This window comes from Corvus moneduloides, chromosome Z (assembly GCF_009650955.1).
Source record: "Corvus moneduloides isolate bCorMon1 chromosome Z, bCorMon1.pri, whole genome shotgun sequence".
Classification (NCBI taxonomy): domain Eukaryota; kingdom Metazoa; phylum Chordata; class Aves; order Passeriformes; family Corvidae; genus Corvus; species Corvus moneduloides.
Genome location: NC_045511.1, coordinates 8,535,568 through 8,550,144, shown reverse-complemented (window position 1 = coordinate 8,550,144; position 14,577 = coordinate 8,535,568). Strand labels below are relative to the sequence as shown.

Genomic DNA, 14,577 nt, shown 5'->3' with positions numbered 1-14,577 from the left:
TTGTTTGTTCAGCTAGGAGACTAAACATTTTAGAAGCTTCGTAGCCAGGGATCAGTGTGCCCCAGACCCCAAGGTCCTCTCCAGAACACATCCTGTAAACTAAGAACCAGCCAGGGGAAGGTTCCTTGGGGAGGGGGGCTCATTCGAGCCTCTCATTGGGGAATTTTTGGTAGATATGCTAATTAGTACGATCTATAATGTTATACCAGATTTTTTTGGGGGTGCATTGTGGTGTGCATTTCGGTGCATTCGATCTGGACGTGGTGCACCTAAGGATCCTTAAAATAAATACCAAAGTAAAATCCCTTTTTCCAACCATGTTTGACTCTTGATTTTAAGACCAGGTGTAGGAACCCAGAGTGCCGAAAATATTTCTATGCCTGTTTTTAATGGTTCTTACTCCCCTGAACAGCACGGTTTTAACCTCCAACCTTGGAAAACATTACCAACGATCAGACAGGAACTAGAAAATACAGAGGTGTGACTTAGGTGATAGACTGCTATGTAAGATTGTCACAGGGTGAAAATTTTTAGAGGTTTTGGGCTTCTCATTGTAGTAAATAGATAAGAGTAAAAAATATCAAAATGGAGGATTGTCGTTGTTCTCTAAACCTTCTTCTCCTTCTTCTACTACTCCATGTTCTGCAGTAAAAGTAGTTTGGAATGATTGGATAGAGAATTCTGCAGTTCCTGCCCGTGTTACTGGATAATTGGTAGGAAAGTGAAAATAATATATGTTTTTAGTAACTATTGGTTAAATTATCTTTAAAAGGCTGTGTAAATATTGATAATTAGACTTCACTCCTGCTTTCTGTGCTCTGTGCTGTACCTGGGTCATGCTAGTGGCTCTGTTCCTCTGACAAGACATAATAAACAACTATCCGGCAGCGTTGAAACTCAAGGAAAAGTCTCAGTTTATCTTTGAAACTCCTTGCAAGGACTTTTAGAAAATTCTCTCCAATCAGGAGGGATTTGATTTATAGTACGGTTCAGTGTCAACCAGGAAAGGTGTCAGCTGCTGGTGACCACGAAGGGACCCTGAAGACCTTGAAACTCGCAGTCTTGGGTTGGAACACATCTTGCTTTGCCCCTCTCTCTGCTGGCAAATTACAGAGGGGCCAGAGCAATGATCCAGGACTGTGACCAGGACTTTAGGACCCAGCAGGAAAAGGCATCAGTAGCTGGCAGCCACAAAGGGACACAAACCCTCAATCTTCTGATACTTACCTGGCAGGGGAGATACCATGATCAGGCAGGTGGTTTTCCCAGGGCAAGGCTCATCCCTTGCACTACAGGTGTGCTGACCCCTGCGATTTCCCCAAATGTGGGAAACTTGACTGCATGATTTGTGGTAGTGGGGGACTGCGTTCACACTCTCCCCTGATTTTAGCAACTGATGCCTTTTCCTGGTCTTAAAATCAAGAGTCAAACACAGTTAGAAGGGAAAAAGGGATTTTACCTTGGTATTTATTTTATGAATCCTTAGATGCACTACGTCCAGGTCGAATGCACCGAAATGCACACCACAATGCACCCCCAAAAAATCTAGTATAACACTATAGATCTTACTAATTAGCATATCCATAAAAAATTCCCCAATGAGAGGCTCGAATGAGCCCCCCTCCCCAAGGAACCTTCCCCTGGATGGTTCTATCTTAGTTTACAGAATGTGATCTGGAGAGGACCTTGGGGTCTGGGGCACACTGATCCCTAGCTACCAAGCTTCTAAAATGTTTAGTCTCCTAGCTGAACAAGCGAGTCCAAGAATGTAGGCAAAAAGCACTAAGAATACAGAAGTTGTAAAAAGGTACAAAAAAGGGGTATAAAAGAAAAGGCAAAAAATCATCATGGCATCAACACAGCTGTCCAGATTTGCCAATTTTAATTCAGTAATTTAGAGTTTTGTCAATAATAAAGATTAAAAAAAAGAAACAGAATTTAAGCTCAGATTATTTGCCAATAATTTTACAATAAGTAATGTGGTTCTCCGATTGTTATACCTTAATCTAGTAAATTGCCAACAATTGATAATACTGTTATGAAACAAATAGATTTATGTTTTCCACTATTTAAAGGTTATTAATCTTTCTTTAGTCAGTCCTCTCTCATTTATGAAGTGAAACCATCAATACTTTCAGCAGTGATAACAATATTTGAAATGTCCATGCTCTAATTTGTCACCTAGATCACAGGAAACTGAAATTTGGAAGACTCGGAACAAAAACATCAATTTTCTCCCATCTTCCTTGGAGAACACTGTTTTGAAAAAAAAAAAAAAATTAAGATGGTTTCAAAAATCAAATAATAAACAGTCTATTTTTCATGCACTAATCATCTGTACAAGACCGCTGTCAATCCTAGTACTGTGAAAGAGGGAAAAAGGCAGAGGAAGAGAAGAAAAGACAGCCTAGTAAAAACTCCGTGCACATAGGTTGCCAGTTTTCCAGGACACTTACTTCTCAAGTGCATGCTACACTATTTCACCATCCTTCTAGCTTTTAAACTCTCACTCTTTGTGATGATAATGAAGAAGGCAGGCAGCAGATGCTTCATCTTAACCATGAAAGAGAGGGTAAAGTGTGACTCTGGATATTCTTCAGAAAATGAAGATCACGATCAACAGACACTTGGGAGATTAGCTGTGTTCAAAGCACATTCGAAAACGTGGAGAAACTCATTAATGTTATATCATATGGCTACTCTCCAGTGTTAAAGAAACAAGGTAAAGTTTATGTTAGTGTAGATACAAGTGGACTACTAAATAAATAACTTCATTAGTTCAATATGTCTCTCTCTCTCGTACTGTAAAGAGCTCCTCCTTTTTTCCTGATGCATGTCTTTTTTTTTTTTTTTCTTGCTGCGGCGAAACAAATATCTGAGTTTGCTGAGCAGGTTTATTTGTTGCCAGCACCTGTTATCTGCAAGCTAGGATACAGGCTCTGTGAAGCCGAAGAACATTAAAAGTGAGCAAGCTCTTCAACTCTCATGATAATTAGAAACAAGATAGAAGAAGTGCAAGGGGGAAATAGAGAATGGCAGGATATATTTTGAAAGATGAAAGGAACCTAGAAGAGCAGCAGTCTAATTAAACCAGAAGTGGATATGCTACAACCAGAGCACTCTTCTGTAAATGACACATCATTATAAGACATTAAAGCTTCGTTCCTGAAGAAAATTTGTTACTACTAAAATAAGAGGAGAAAAACATGAGAGAGAGACTAAATTGATGTTATAAACTCCAACCGTCTAAGAATAAAGAAAAAGGGTTGAAAGAAAAATACCACTTAAATAATCTAATTCTGGAAGACACCAGAGAAAACAAGATATAGATTATTAGAATAAAAAAAATAGCTAGCCATAAGAGCTAAAATGTTGATAATAATTATTTTCATATCTGGTATTATACTGTTCATATGATCAAAACATTCCTCATTAATTTTACCAAGGTGTCAGAGCACCCACAGTTTATTACTACTAAACATAATAATAATTTATTGATGTATGGGGGCAAAAGAGGTTTACTTTTCAAAAGCAATCATTGTGTTTGGTACTGTAACTTTTAGTCACCCAGCATTTGACTTATAACGGGCCTGCTTTCCAGAGGAGCTAAGTACTCCCTATTCCACCTGAATTCTGAAATATTTCCTGTGCCATTTTTTAAGCCTGTGTCATTACTCTCTGGTCAGAAAAAAATAGATGCATCCACCAGCAGTAACCAGTCCTTTAGCAGGGGCTCTAAGCTGTGATACACACAAGCCCATGGAAAGGTCTGAAGTAGAAGGATTTATACCTAACTACCTATTTTTGTTTTTCACATCTTGATCAAGCTACTAGGCCGTGTTATGGACAGCTGCATCAAAAAATTAGGAAATGGGTTCAGTGAAACTTTGCTGTGAATATACTCCAGTAGTGACATGATGCTTTTGCTTTCTTTTAACAAGCATGTATTAAAATACAAATTCTCAAGTGTGACTGAACAATATGAGATACAAACATGTATTAGCAATGTGCAAAAGACTAGTAGTTTGCCTTAAAATCCACAATAGAAATAGCAGCTATTATCTAACAATATAATAGTAGCTAAGGTCATTAGTAATTTGGGCTGGTGCCTTGAACAACCCAGACTAAATAGTGGTTCATCAAAATTCCATTCCAGAAAGACAGAAATAAATTTTCTTCCAAATTTGGTTAGTTGGTTGGTTGGGGTTTTTTCATTAAAGTAGCTGTTTTTGCAATTGGATTCCATTTGCTTGGATGAGGGCTTGCATTGCAGAGCAATATACACAGTTAAATATGCTGAATGGAAAAACAATGGTGTAAAAAATTGTGAAAACATACTAGATTTTTAAAAATAAATTTCAGCATGCTTAATTGATATGTGTTCAACATTCAAAGCAATCAAAATATTCTGGTCCTTAAGTCAGTACAGGAAAAAGTGTAAACAAAGGACAGAAGACCCTAGTCTTCCCCAATTTGATCTGTTGCAACCTTACACATCTCAAGCAGTCCTTTCACAGTTTCCACTAGGAAAAAAAATTAAACATTTTTAAGAAATGACTGTGTTCTTCTTGCTTATGGCAGCCCAATTAATGAAAGGGTTTCTTGTGCTATGTCTGTGTAACTGATAAATAAAGAGTTGCATTTCATTGTTTAAGTTAATGTAAAAATAAAGAATATTGACTAGTAGAAGAAGTAACTGTGAAGTTGATGTTAAAAGAGAAAACTTAAATATCCACAGATTACTGCTATGGTAGATGGTGTTTGAAGAAAGACTAAACCCAAACTGAGTTTAGACTTTTTGGAAGGGCAATATTCTTGCTGGGAGCCAAGTGTCAGGAGAGGTGGACATGAAACAGCTAGTTCAGAAATCCTTTGTAAGATCATGAGCATAAAGTTAATCTGTAAGCTGAAATAACATTTTTTAGATAGTGTGATGACCTATTCCATGTTCAGATCTTCAGAGGGTTTGAAGGAAGCAAACCCCCTAATTTTGTCATATTACAGGATAAAGTGCAAAAAAAGAAGGGATGTAGGAATAAGCAGAAAAAAAGAGATCATTACCCTCCAGAGGAACTGGAAGAAGTCATATACATACCTTTTCTGTGCAGTCATTATTGGAAATTTAATCTCTTTTGTTAATTACAATGTAAATTCACTGTTCTGACAATTTCCAAATAAACTTACTTTCAATTGTTATTTCATATTCAGTTTTAGCAATTCTTATGAAAGTACCAAAACTTTGCAAAATACAAGCTTGGTCAGCTCTCAAGTATTATTCATTATTTTAGGATTAGTTTCAAGACACTGATTTGGTAATTCACCCTGTGTTAAACAAAAAAAAAGCTCTAATACTTACCCAGGTATGAATGGATACAGTTTTATGAGTTTGAGTTCTGATATACTCCTTTGAGAAGTTTCCTTTTGCTTTTCCTAATAGTAGTTATCTGCATAACTGTCACAAGAGGGTTTATTGTTAAACTGTCAGATAAGGCACAGGTAAAAATCTGGGTCACAGCTGATACACATTTGAAAAGCACAGAAGCATTGTCCAGCCCTTTTGAATTTTGGTGAAGTGGCAGCAGAACACATAACGCAATTTTTAGGCCTCTAAAATTTGACTCTACCAGCCCTCGAAGGAGGACTACTCACCACCTACCAGGAGGCCCAGCATAACAAAGGTAGGAGAATGGAAACTGTCAGGCAGAGCCTTGGAGAGGAAAGGGTGCAAAGGAGAGAGGAAAATTTTAGCAAAAACACAGGTGGGCAAGAAAGAATAGATTTTAGACAGCACTTCCATCACTAAACAATACCGGGAGAAAAAAAACCCTTTCTTCAAGACCAAATGGACTCATGAGAAACCCTGACAAAAACAATGGAGACAGCAAATCCAATAGCAATGAAGAAATGTAGCTGGGGTCAGTTTATATTGTGCAACAAAGGTGAAACAGGCCATGGCACAGACTGAAATTGCAGTCAATTGTGGGAGGAATCAATTCCTTCAGTGCTGCACTTATTGATATTAGTTCATAAAAGTAAAAGGAATTTGTTCTCAGATAATCCATGCCTCTGTTTTTTTAATGTAAATACTGAGCTGCAAATGTTACTATTTAATACTTTAAACTGGATGCAGAACCTTTGCCCAAAGTAAGCCTCTTCCTTGCACTATGGTGTAAGGAATCAAGCAGTTTTCAGTGAAGCAGTTCTGTGTACATAGAGGTGGAAGTGAAAATAGCATTTGGCCCAGGAGTGTATTTTCCTGGGGATTCATAAGGATTTTCAACAATTATGATATTTTCCCCAGATCAGTAGTTTTAGTCCAGCAGAACACTCTCTTTACTCTTGTGTAAAATGAATGCTTAGTGAAGATTAAAAAATATTATTAAAGGTCAAAAAAGGTTCCAAATATTTAGCTTTCAGAAATGCTTTCAGAGAACTTATATTGAATTAAAAATAGATGGCTTGATTAATTTTTTAACTATTTTTAAAACTATTTTTCTCCAAAGGAAAAAATACTTTCTTGCAGGATTTATTTATAAGCTAGTGGAAGTTATGAAAAATGAAACAAAATTTAAAGAAAACCCAAAAACAGACAGAAAGTTAAGTCAAATTTATGTGGCCTTCAGTCTCCTCAGAATGTGCATCTTCTGTAAATGAAGATCTTTCTTATAAGAGTGGCATTTTATTAGATAGAAGACTATATTATAAAATATCATTTTCAAAAATGTTATATTTCAAATTCTATCCCTTTTTCTTATTCTTGAGTGCAGGGGGAGGTGTTGATAGGAAAGGTGAGCTGGAATACATTTCACGGAAGTGTATCATAATCTAAAGGACATTACCAACTTGGGGAAATCTAAAGGATTTGCACCTTAAAATGACACCTAGTAAGTTTTTCAGTCTAAAGTTCTTCATGAAGTTTACATTTCTGGTATTAAAATCTAAAGTTTTTCCTGGTGTCCTGTTTCACTCCAATATAAAATAATACACAATTGGAGTGGCAAAGGTGGTTGGTGTTATAAGTGACTCGCTTGCGCTGTAGTTATAGGGCAATCACTACATAGTGTATCTTATCACACACTCATAAATTGGCCTGGTTGGGCTTTAAAGATCACCCCTCTGCCATGGGCAGGGACACCTTCCACTAGACCAGGTTGCGCAGAGCTCCATCCGAGCTGGCCTTGAACACTTCCAGGAATGGGACATCAACAACTTCTCTGGGTAATCTGTTCTGGTGCCTGCTGTCAGGCATTGTCACTACCTGTTCTTGTAAACAGTCTCTCTCCATCTTTATTGTAGGCTCTCTTTAGGTACGGGAAGGCTACAATTAGATCAACCCATAATCTTCTCCTTTTCAGGCTGAACACTCCCAACTCTCTCAGCCTTTCCTCATAGGAAAGGTATTCCATCTCTCTGATCATCTTGGTGGCCTCCTCTGGACTGGCTCCAGCAGGTCCCTGTCCTTCTTGTGCTGGGACCCCAGAGCTGGATGCAGTGCTCCAGGTGAGTCTCACCAGAGCAGAGGGGGAGAATCCCCTCCCTCCTCTGCTGCCCACACTGCTCTGGATGCAGCCCAGGACACGTTTGGCTCTCTGGGCTGTGAGTGCCATGGCTGGGTCATATCCAGCCTCTCACCCACCAGCACCCCCAAGTCCTTCTCAGCAGGGCTGCTCTCAGTCTGTTCATCCCTGGCCTTTGTTGATACTGGGTACCAGGTGCAGCATGCTATACTTGGTCTTGTTAAATCACAAGAGATTTCCATGGGCCCGCTTCCTGAGCTTCTCCAGGTCCCTCTGGATGGTATTCTCTAAGCACTTTATGAAACTGTACTTTAGAATTGATTTTTATAATCAAGTAAAAAAGAAACATAACCATCAGCAAAATCTATTGTTCGAAGTAATTAATGTTGCCGTGAGGAATGCAGTGCTACAGATCTGTGTACAGTGATTCTGATTCCTTATTTCTTTGTGTATTTGCATTTGGCCAGTGCTGGTATAAATTTGGGTCATGCTGACAATTAATATTCACTTTCAGCTGTTGGCTGCTTTTTCAGTCATCACAGTTAACTCCTGGTTTAATCTAATTTATGGAATGTTATAGTTTCATATATATGTATATGATAAGAGATAGATAGATAGATAGATAGATAGATCAGCTGCCCTAATAACAGCACTTCTGGTTAATACTATGTACATTATGTTTCTATGTCTATGCCTGGTCAACAATCAACTACTTTGGGGTATAGTGCTGGAGACTATGGCTCCTGTCTTACTCTTCTTGGATTGTTCTGTAAAGGAATAAACATCAGTGGCCCTTCAGTTGTGCTTGCGTTCTTACCCTTTGGGGATGCAGCCTTCAAGGAAGCAAAGAAAAGATCACACTCAGCTGGTGAGACTTTCCACTTTGCTGGATGAAAGCAGGATATTTGTCAGTCATCAAGCGAAAAAGGAGCTAAGATCATGAAATGGGCCCAGCTAAGTTCTTTCATTAACTCTGCTCCAAAAAAGGACACAGAGCATGAGCAACATACTGTTTTCCTGATGGATAGGTGAAAGCTTGGCATCTGCATTAAGAGGGAAGAAATGAAATGGAGAGGAGAGGTACTTACAATGCCGTATTACCCTGCATTTTTTCAATAAATTGTATTGTTCTTTGCGCAGCTAGTAAATGTTATCTCATCTACATTTCTTAATTATGAATCCAGTGCTGATGTTCATAGCATGTCTTCTGCAACCATAAGGCTGGACAATTTGTCATCACATTAAGCCCTTTGGACAGTTATGCCTCAGGGGGCTCAGTCAATCAACAGCAGCAGAAAAGAGTTGCATTTCAAATTTTCTTATTTATAGGACTTGAATAAGCAATGAAAGTGGGTACAAAACACTTTAGAACTAAATGTACTATTATCATCATAACTTGCAATCTGAACATATGACATTCAAAGTTGAGAAAATTGCTTATGTTTCAGGAGACTCAACAGAGTTAATCGGCAATCAGAGATCGCTCCGCTGATATGCAAAACAGGAATGGGGAAGAAGCGCAGCAAAATGCCTAGGAAAATGGTGGAGATGAACAACAGAAAGAGCTCGTTCAATCAGTAATATCAGCAGCAAAAGGTGCATTAATGCACTTATCATCAATTTTCTCGTGTACATCAGCAGGGGAATGCCCACAGAGACCATGGCTGGGCCAGAGTTATACCCTATCCCAAAAGGTATCCAAGTACTGCATCTAATGTTCTGTGTTGCAAAAGGCAAGACAAAGCACACAGTGATTTAAATTACTAACATACATGTGTGATACTGGGATGACAACCAGAAGGCTAAAGAACATCTGTATATGGGATAATTGACCTGATAATTATGAAATTGTGATCTCAGCTTCTACTGACAGATTTAACTATGTCTGTGTGAGCTTCAAGGCCACAGCACTAAAAAGACATTGAGGCCCTGGGTTTCTGGCTCCTGCAAGACCATTTTAGTCTGTATTTTCAGTGTGTGTTGTATGAGAACATGCTTAATATTATAAGATATAAAATTTGTCTTTTTGTACACATTGTCTCCCCTGTGCTTGGCAAAACATATATCTAGAGCAAATATATATATATGTATAGGTAAATATGTATCCAGAGCATAACATGCTGTGAAAAGGACAGTGATCAATGTAAAGCCTTTGCTGCTGCTGACACTTCAGTGCTGCCAAGCGCTTCCACCCCGTTTCATAGATCAGTTTTTTATTTTGTATTATTGTGACCACATAAAAATGGAATGGTTCATTTTTATTCATTCACAGTTCTTCTGCACATGGTTTGCAGAGCTGAGGTGGTGAAGTCAGGAAGCAGTGGGTCACATTTTCAAACAATATACATCAATATAGCTCTAGGGAAGTCATTAAGCAAAACTTTTTTTACCAGAGAGCAGCAGTCCTTATCCGAAACCTGTAGCATGTGGATTGTGATTTCTGAATTGACAGCAATAACTTTTCTACTCAGCTTTTTTTCCTTTAAAACTTAGCCCATCTTAATAAAACTTAACGCATTGTAAATCACATATGTGTGTGTATCCTTATAATTTTAAATGCTGACATCTGCCATTTCTGCTATTGATTTGATCCTCCCTATATACAGCCTCAGTAAATTATTCTTGTGGAAATTATGTTTTATGACATACCTTAAGAGCACACAGGACAATCTGGGAATATTAGTGTAGCTTCTCCTAATTTGCAAAAATCAGGCACACATCAAAGGGATTAAATGTTCAAAGCCCAAAGCAAGGGGTTTTTTTCTCTATTTCATTTGTGGTTTAGGTTTCAGTGTCAGAAATTATGTCTGAATTACATCTGTAAAAATTAATTCTTTCAGTAATATGCCTGCAGATCACCTCAATAGAAAATCTTAAAATTCCACAATTAATCAGACCTCCCATAAAAATCAAAATTTCGATCCTCAAAATGAGAAACGTAAGAAGAAGTGCTATTGTCAGCATTGTAAGATATATTTCCAAATTAAATAATTTAAGATCAATTGTTTTGGTTTGTTTGGTGTGGAAAGGGAAAGGGAAAGGGAAAGGGAAAGGGAAAGGGAAAGGGAAAGGGAAAGGGAAAGGGAAAGGGAAAGGGAAAGGGAAAGGGAAAGGGAAAGGGAAAGGGAAAGGGAAAGGGAAAGGGAAAGGGAAAGGGAAAGGGAAAGGGAAAGGGAAAGGGAAAGGGAAAGGGAAAGGGAAAGGGAAAGGGAAAGGGAAAGGGAAAGGGAAAGGGAAAGGGAAAGGGAAAGGGAAAGGGAAAGGGAAAGGGAAAGGGAAAGGGAAAGGGAAAGGGAAAGGGAAAGGGAAAGGGAAAGGGAAAGGGAAAGGGAAAGGGAAAGGGAAAGGGAAAGGGAAAGGGAAAGGGAAAGGGAAAGGGAAAGGGAAAGGGAAAGGAAAGGAAAGGAAAGGAAAGGAAAGGAAAGGAAAGGAAAGGAAAGGAAAGGAAAGGAAAGGAAAGGAAAGGAAAGGAAAGGAAAGGAAAGGAAAGGAAAGGAAAGGAAAGGAAAGGAAAGGAAAGAGAGAGAAAGAAAGAGAGAGAAAGAAAGAGAGAGAAAGAGAAAAAGAGAAAGAGAAAGAGAAAGAGAAAGAGAAAGAGAAAGAGAAAGAGAAAGAGAAAGAAAGAGAGAAAGAGAAAGAAAGAGAGAAAGAGAAAGAGAGAAAGAGAAAGAGAAACAGAAAGAGAAACAGAGGAAAAGAAAGAAGTGGAGTAACAGACACATAAGGTCTCACACTCTTTTGTCTTACAGGAACCAATATCAAGCCTAAGTTAATGTTTTACAGGAGTCATGTAAGTATTAAACAGTTGTGATAACACAATCAGCCTATTGGTTAAGTCAAAATAGTTGTATTAAAAAAGTTAAGACTAAATACATTGAAATTGAAATTAATTAAATTACCCTGTTGTAAGATTGGAATTTAATCAGTTGTGAAAAAACATGACTGAATATATTACAAAGTCAGCATCTAATCACAGTTTTTTATGTACATTAAAATAATTTTCACAGTTATTTACAGAGGTACTACTGCTAGGATATATGCTGCTCTATGTCAGTATAGCTTCAGGTATTAGTAGATAAAAATTTTTATCTTTGGGAAGATGGCTTCTATATTACTGCAGGACAATTCTTAGTTTAGAAATAAGAAAATTGCATTGAATAATTTAGAAAATATTATGAAAAAATGCATTTGAGCAATAGTGAACATGTGTTATATATGCTTTTCTCCATAGAAACTACAAAGGACACGTCTGCTGATCTCACCTATAGTGCACAAACATTCAGCTCAAGACTTCTTCCCCAAATGTGTCTTTTGGTCAGGCATTCAACACCTGTGTCAACTGCTATGATAACAATTATCTAAATAAACACTATTATCCTTTTATTTCTGATGGAAAAATTATTTTCCTTGGATAAAACACTGAAGCGCGGGAAGCTGGGAGAGAAAGCACAGAATGTATAGACATAGATCATACCAACCCAAACACAGAAGACAATTTTCTGATGCCTACACTTTTCTAGAGGCTGACTTCTGTCTATCAATATTTTCCGGCTTACAAACTGTACTCAAACAGATCTGATAGCAATTGACAGGGATTTGCAGGTGTGTCTTTTTTTTTCCTTTTATTATTTCAACTTGCATAAGGTAATACTCCCATATGGAAATCAGTTGTTACCACTTATTTTTTGCAGTTTTAAAAAGTAAGTTTCATAGATCCCACATGCAGATCACATGAAGAAAGTAATGAACACCTAACACCAGGCATGCTCTTTTTCCCCAACTCTTTCACCTGCACAAACATGCACAGAGCCCAGAATTGTGTTTCAGAGAGCAGACTTAAATTAATTCCCAACGGTACTTGTATGCCCATAAGTAATCTTAAGATTTTACTAAAGCAGCAGCAATAGGTTCAATGCTGCACTAAAAATTGTAGCCAAAGCCGTGTTGCGACATACCCCAATTAATGTAATACACCATATAATCTCTTGAAATAATATTCAGTCCCAAACATGGAATAATATATTGTCTAATGGTCTCACTGTCAGAAAAGGAATCCAAGTTTCTTGTCAAGATATCTGAGGTAACACCATAGCATGAAAATATGGCCTTCCATTTATTTTTCTCCTCTGCGTGCAATGAACATCTTTCATTCTTATTTAGTAGGGAGGTATTCCCCAGGCATTCAAACCTCCTAGCCTAATTCCAGTTTGAGATTTGATTATCCACCTTAATCCCATTAGACACTGATCTTTTAAACAGCAGGAAAATTGCTGACAAAATGCCACCAAGAACATTAAAATTCCATTCACAGGGGGAATTTAATATTACAATTAGTTGCAGTAGCAACATAAGCATTGTAATTGTTTACATTTATTTAGTTACTGAGTGAGAATTAAAAAATGCTGAGTGAAATGAGCAATTGTTCCATAAGTGAAAAAAAAATTAAGAAGGAAAGCAAGAAAAAATTTCAAATTTCCATTCTTCAAATTCTAACCAAGCAGACTAATTTCCATTTGCTTAGGTGGTATAGATAATTTTGGTCTAGTTTTAAAAAATGGATTTTTTTTCTTCTCTGAATAAATTAAATACATGCATTTCTTTTAGAGTTATATTTATAAGAAAGAAACATTTCCTTGTGGAAATGTGTGGTATAAGGAAATCTGAAGTTTTCCGTCACTTGGGAAATCAAACTGATGGCTCACTTAAAAAAACAGCTGTTCTGGAGGGGATCTCATTTGTGTTTCCCTTTACTGAACCCCTGGTCTTCTAAGGGACCCGTTTTGGTGTCTCACCCTCTTTAATACTTATCTATATAGCAACCTATGACTGTAGAGCAACCTGGGCCTCTCTTGCTACAATTTAGGCCATGACCTCTTTTTCTGTCCATCATAGTTATGGACAGTACATTTCTCCTTCTTCTGTACATATTTGAAGGTCATTACGCTCAAACGATGGAAGGGGCAGACAATAACCTCATGAAGCTTAAGAAAGGCAAATGCAGTGTCCTGCCCCTGAGGGAGAGTACCTTCATACATCTGCGCAGTCTGCTGCCCAGCTGGCTTGGTAGCAACCATACAGAGTGGGACCCAGTGGATAATGTCTTAAAAAAAAGTTCATCTTCTGTTTTTCTGGTCAAGTCTTTCCATGGGTGTGTTTGTGTATGAAAGGGAGTTACTGAGAAGACACAGATCCCTCTTCTGGGGCATGCAGAGTGGAATACAAAGGTTCAACAGATACAAAGTCAAACATGGGAAATTCCAGCTGGATGTACAGCCAATTCTTCCCCATAAAAGTGAACAGGAACACCTGGAACAGGTTACTTACTCAGAGACCCTGTGAAATCTCCATTGTTCCTGCGAAATCTCCATTATTCCTGTAAGTTTTGGAAGCTCAGCTGGACAAAGTCCTAGGGAAGCTGATTTAAGTCCAAATTTAGCCCTGCTCTGAGCATTTCTGAAAGGTAAATGAAGTCTTAATCATAAACTTCAGCAACTAGTATCAAGTGAATTAAGAGACAGAAAATCCAAATGCTTTTAAAGGAGAGATAAATAATATTAATACACTGAAAAACAGACTGAAAATGGACAGGGTGAAATCCTTCTTACATACTGAACAAATGCATTGAATTCAAATACTACAACACTACAGGAATTTATCAACATATTTCAAGGTATTTTATTCTTAATGCACCATGTGTCTTTTCACATTAGCTTATAACTGCACCTTCTATCCTTGCTAGCCCTTCCTACACACTTTTCAATAAAATGTATTCCAAATCTGAAAAAGACAGCATATTGTATCATCACAAGATTCTATGTTTTTTTAAAGAGTCTGTCTAGCTTCGGAAAAAAATCAGAGATATCCTAGAGCTGTTAAAAACTCCAATTTTATTCTCCTTATTAAAAAGAGAGATTTAATTATTTCTATAGTCTTATGTGGTAGTATATATTTTTTCCTTTTTTATCTACTGTGTTTAAAGACTAGCTACTTTGGTAATGAGCATCAATGCAAACAAGTGGAAAATGTAGTAGTTGAAAGGAAATTCACAAAAGCATGCATA

General features: G+C 37.6%; 1 long non-coding RNA gene and 1 other non-coding gene across 2 annotated transcripts; one reads left to right on the top strand and one right to left on the bottom strand.

The window, feature by feature from the left end:
- The first annotated feature begins 1,219 nt into the window (after positions 1–1,219).
- Positions 1,220–1,383, top strand: LOC116438641. Its single transcript, XR_004237859.1, has one exon. It is a non-coding gene; the product is annotated as a U1 spliceosomal RNA (small nuclear RNA).
- A 422-nt stretch (positions 1,384–1,805) lies between these two features.
- On the bottom strand, positions 1,806–13,966 carry LOC116438580. Its single transcript, XR_004237826.1, has 4 exons — positions 13,842–13,966; positions 5,357–5,452; positions 2,457–2,639; positions 1,806–2,256 (listed from the first exon to the last, which is right to left on the bottom strand). It is a non-coding gene; the product is annotated as an uncharacterized LOC116438580 (long non-coding RNA).
- Positions 13,967–14,577: the final 611 nt, after the last annotated feature.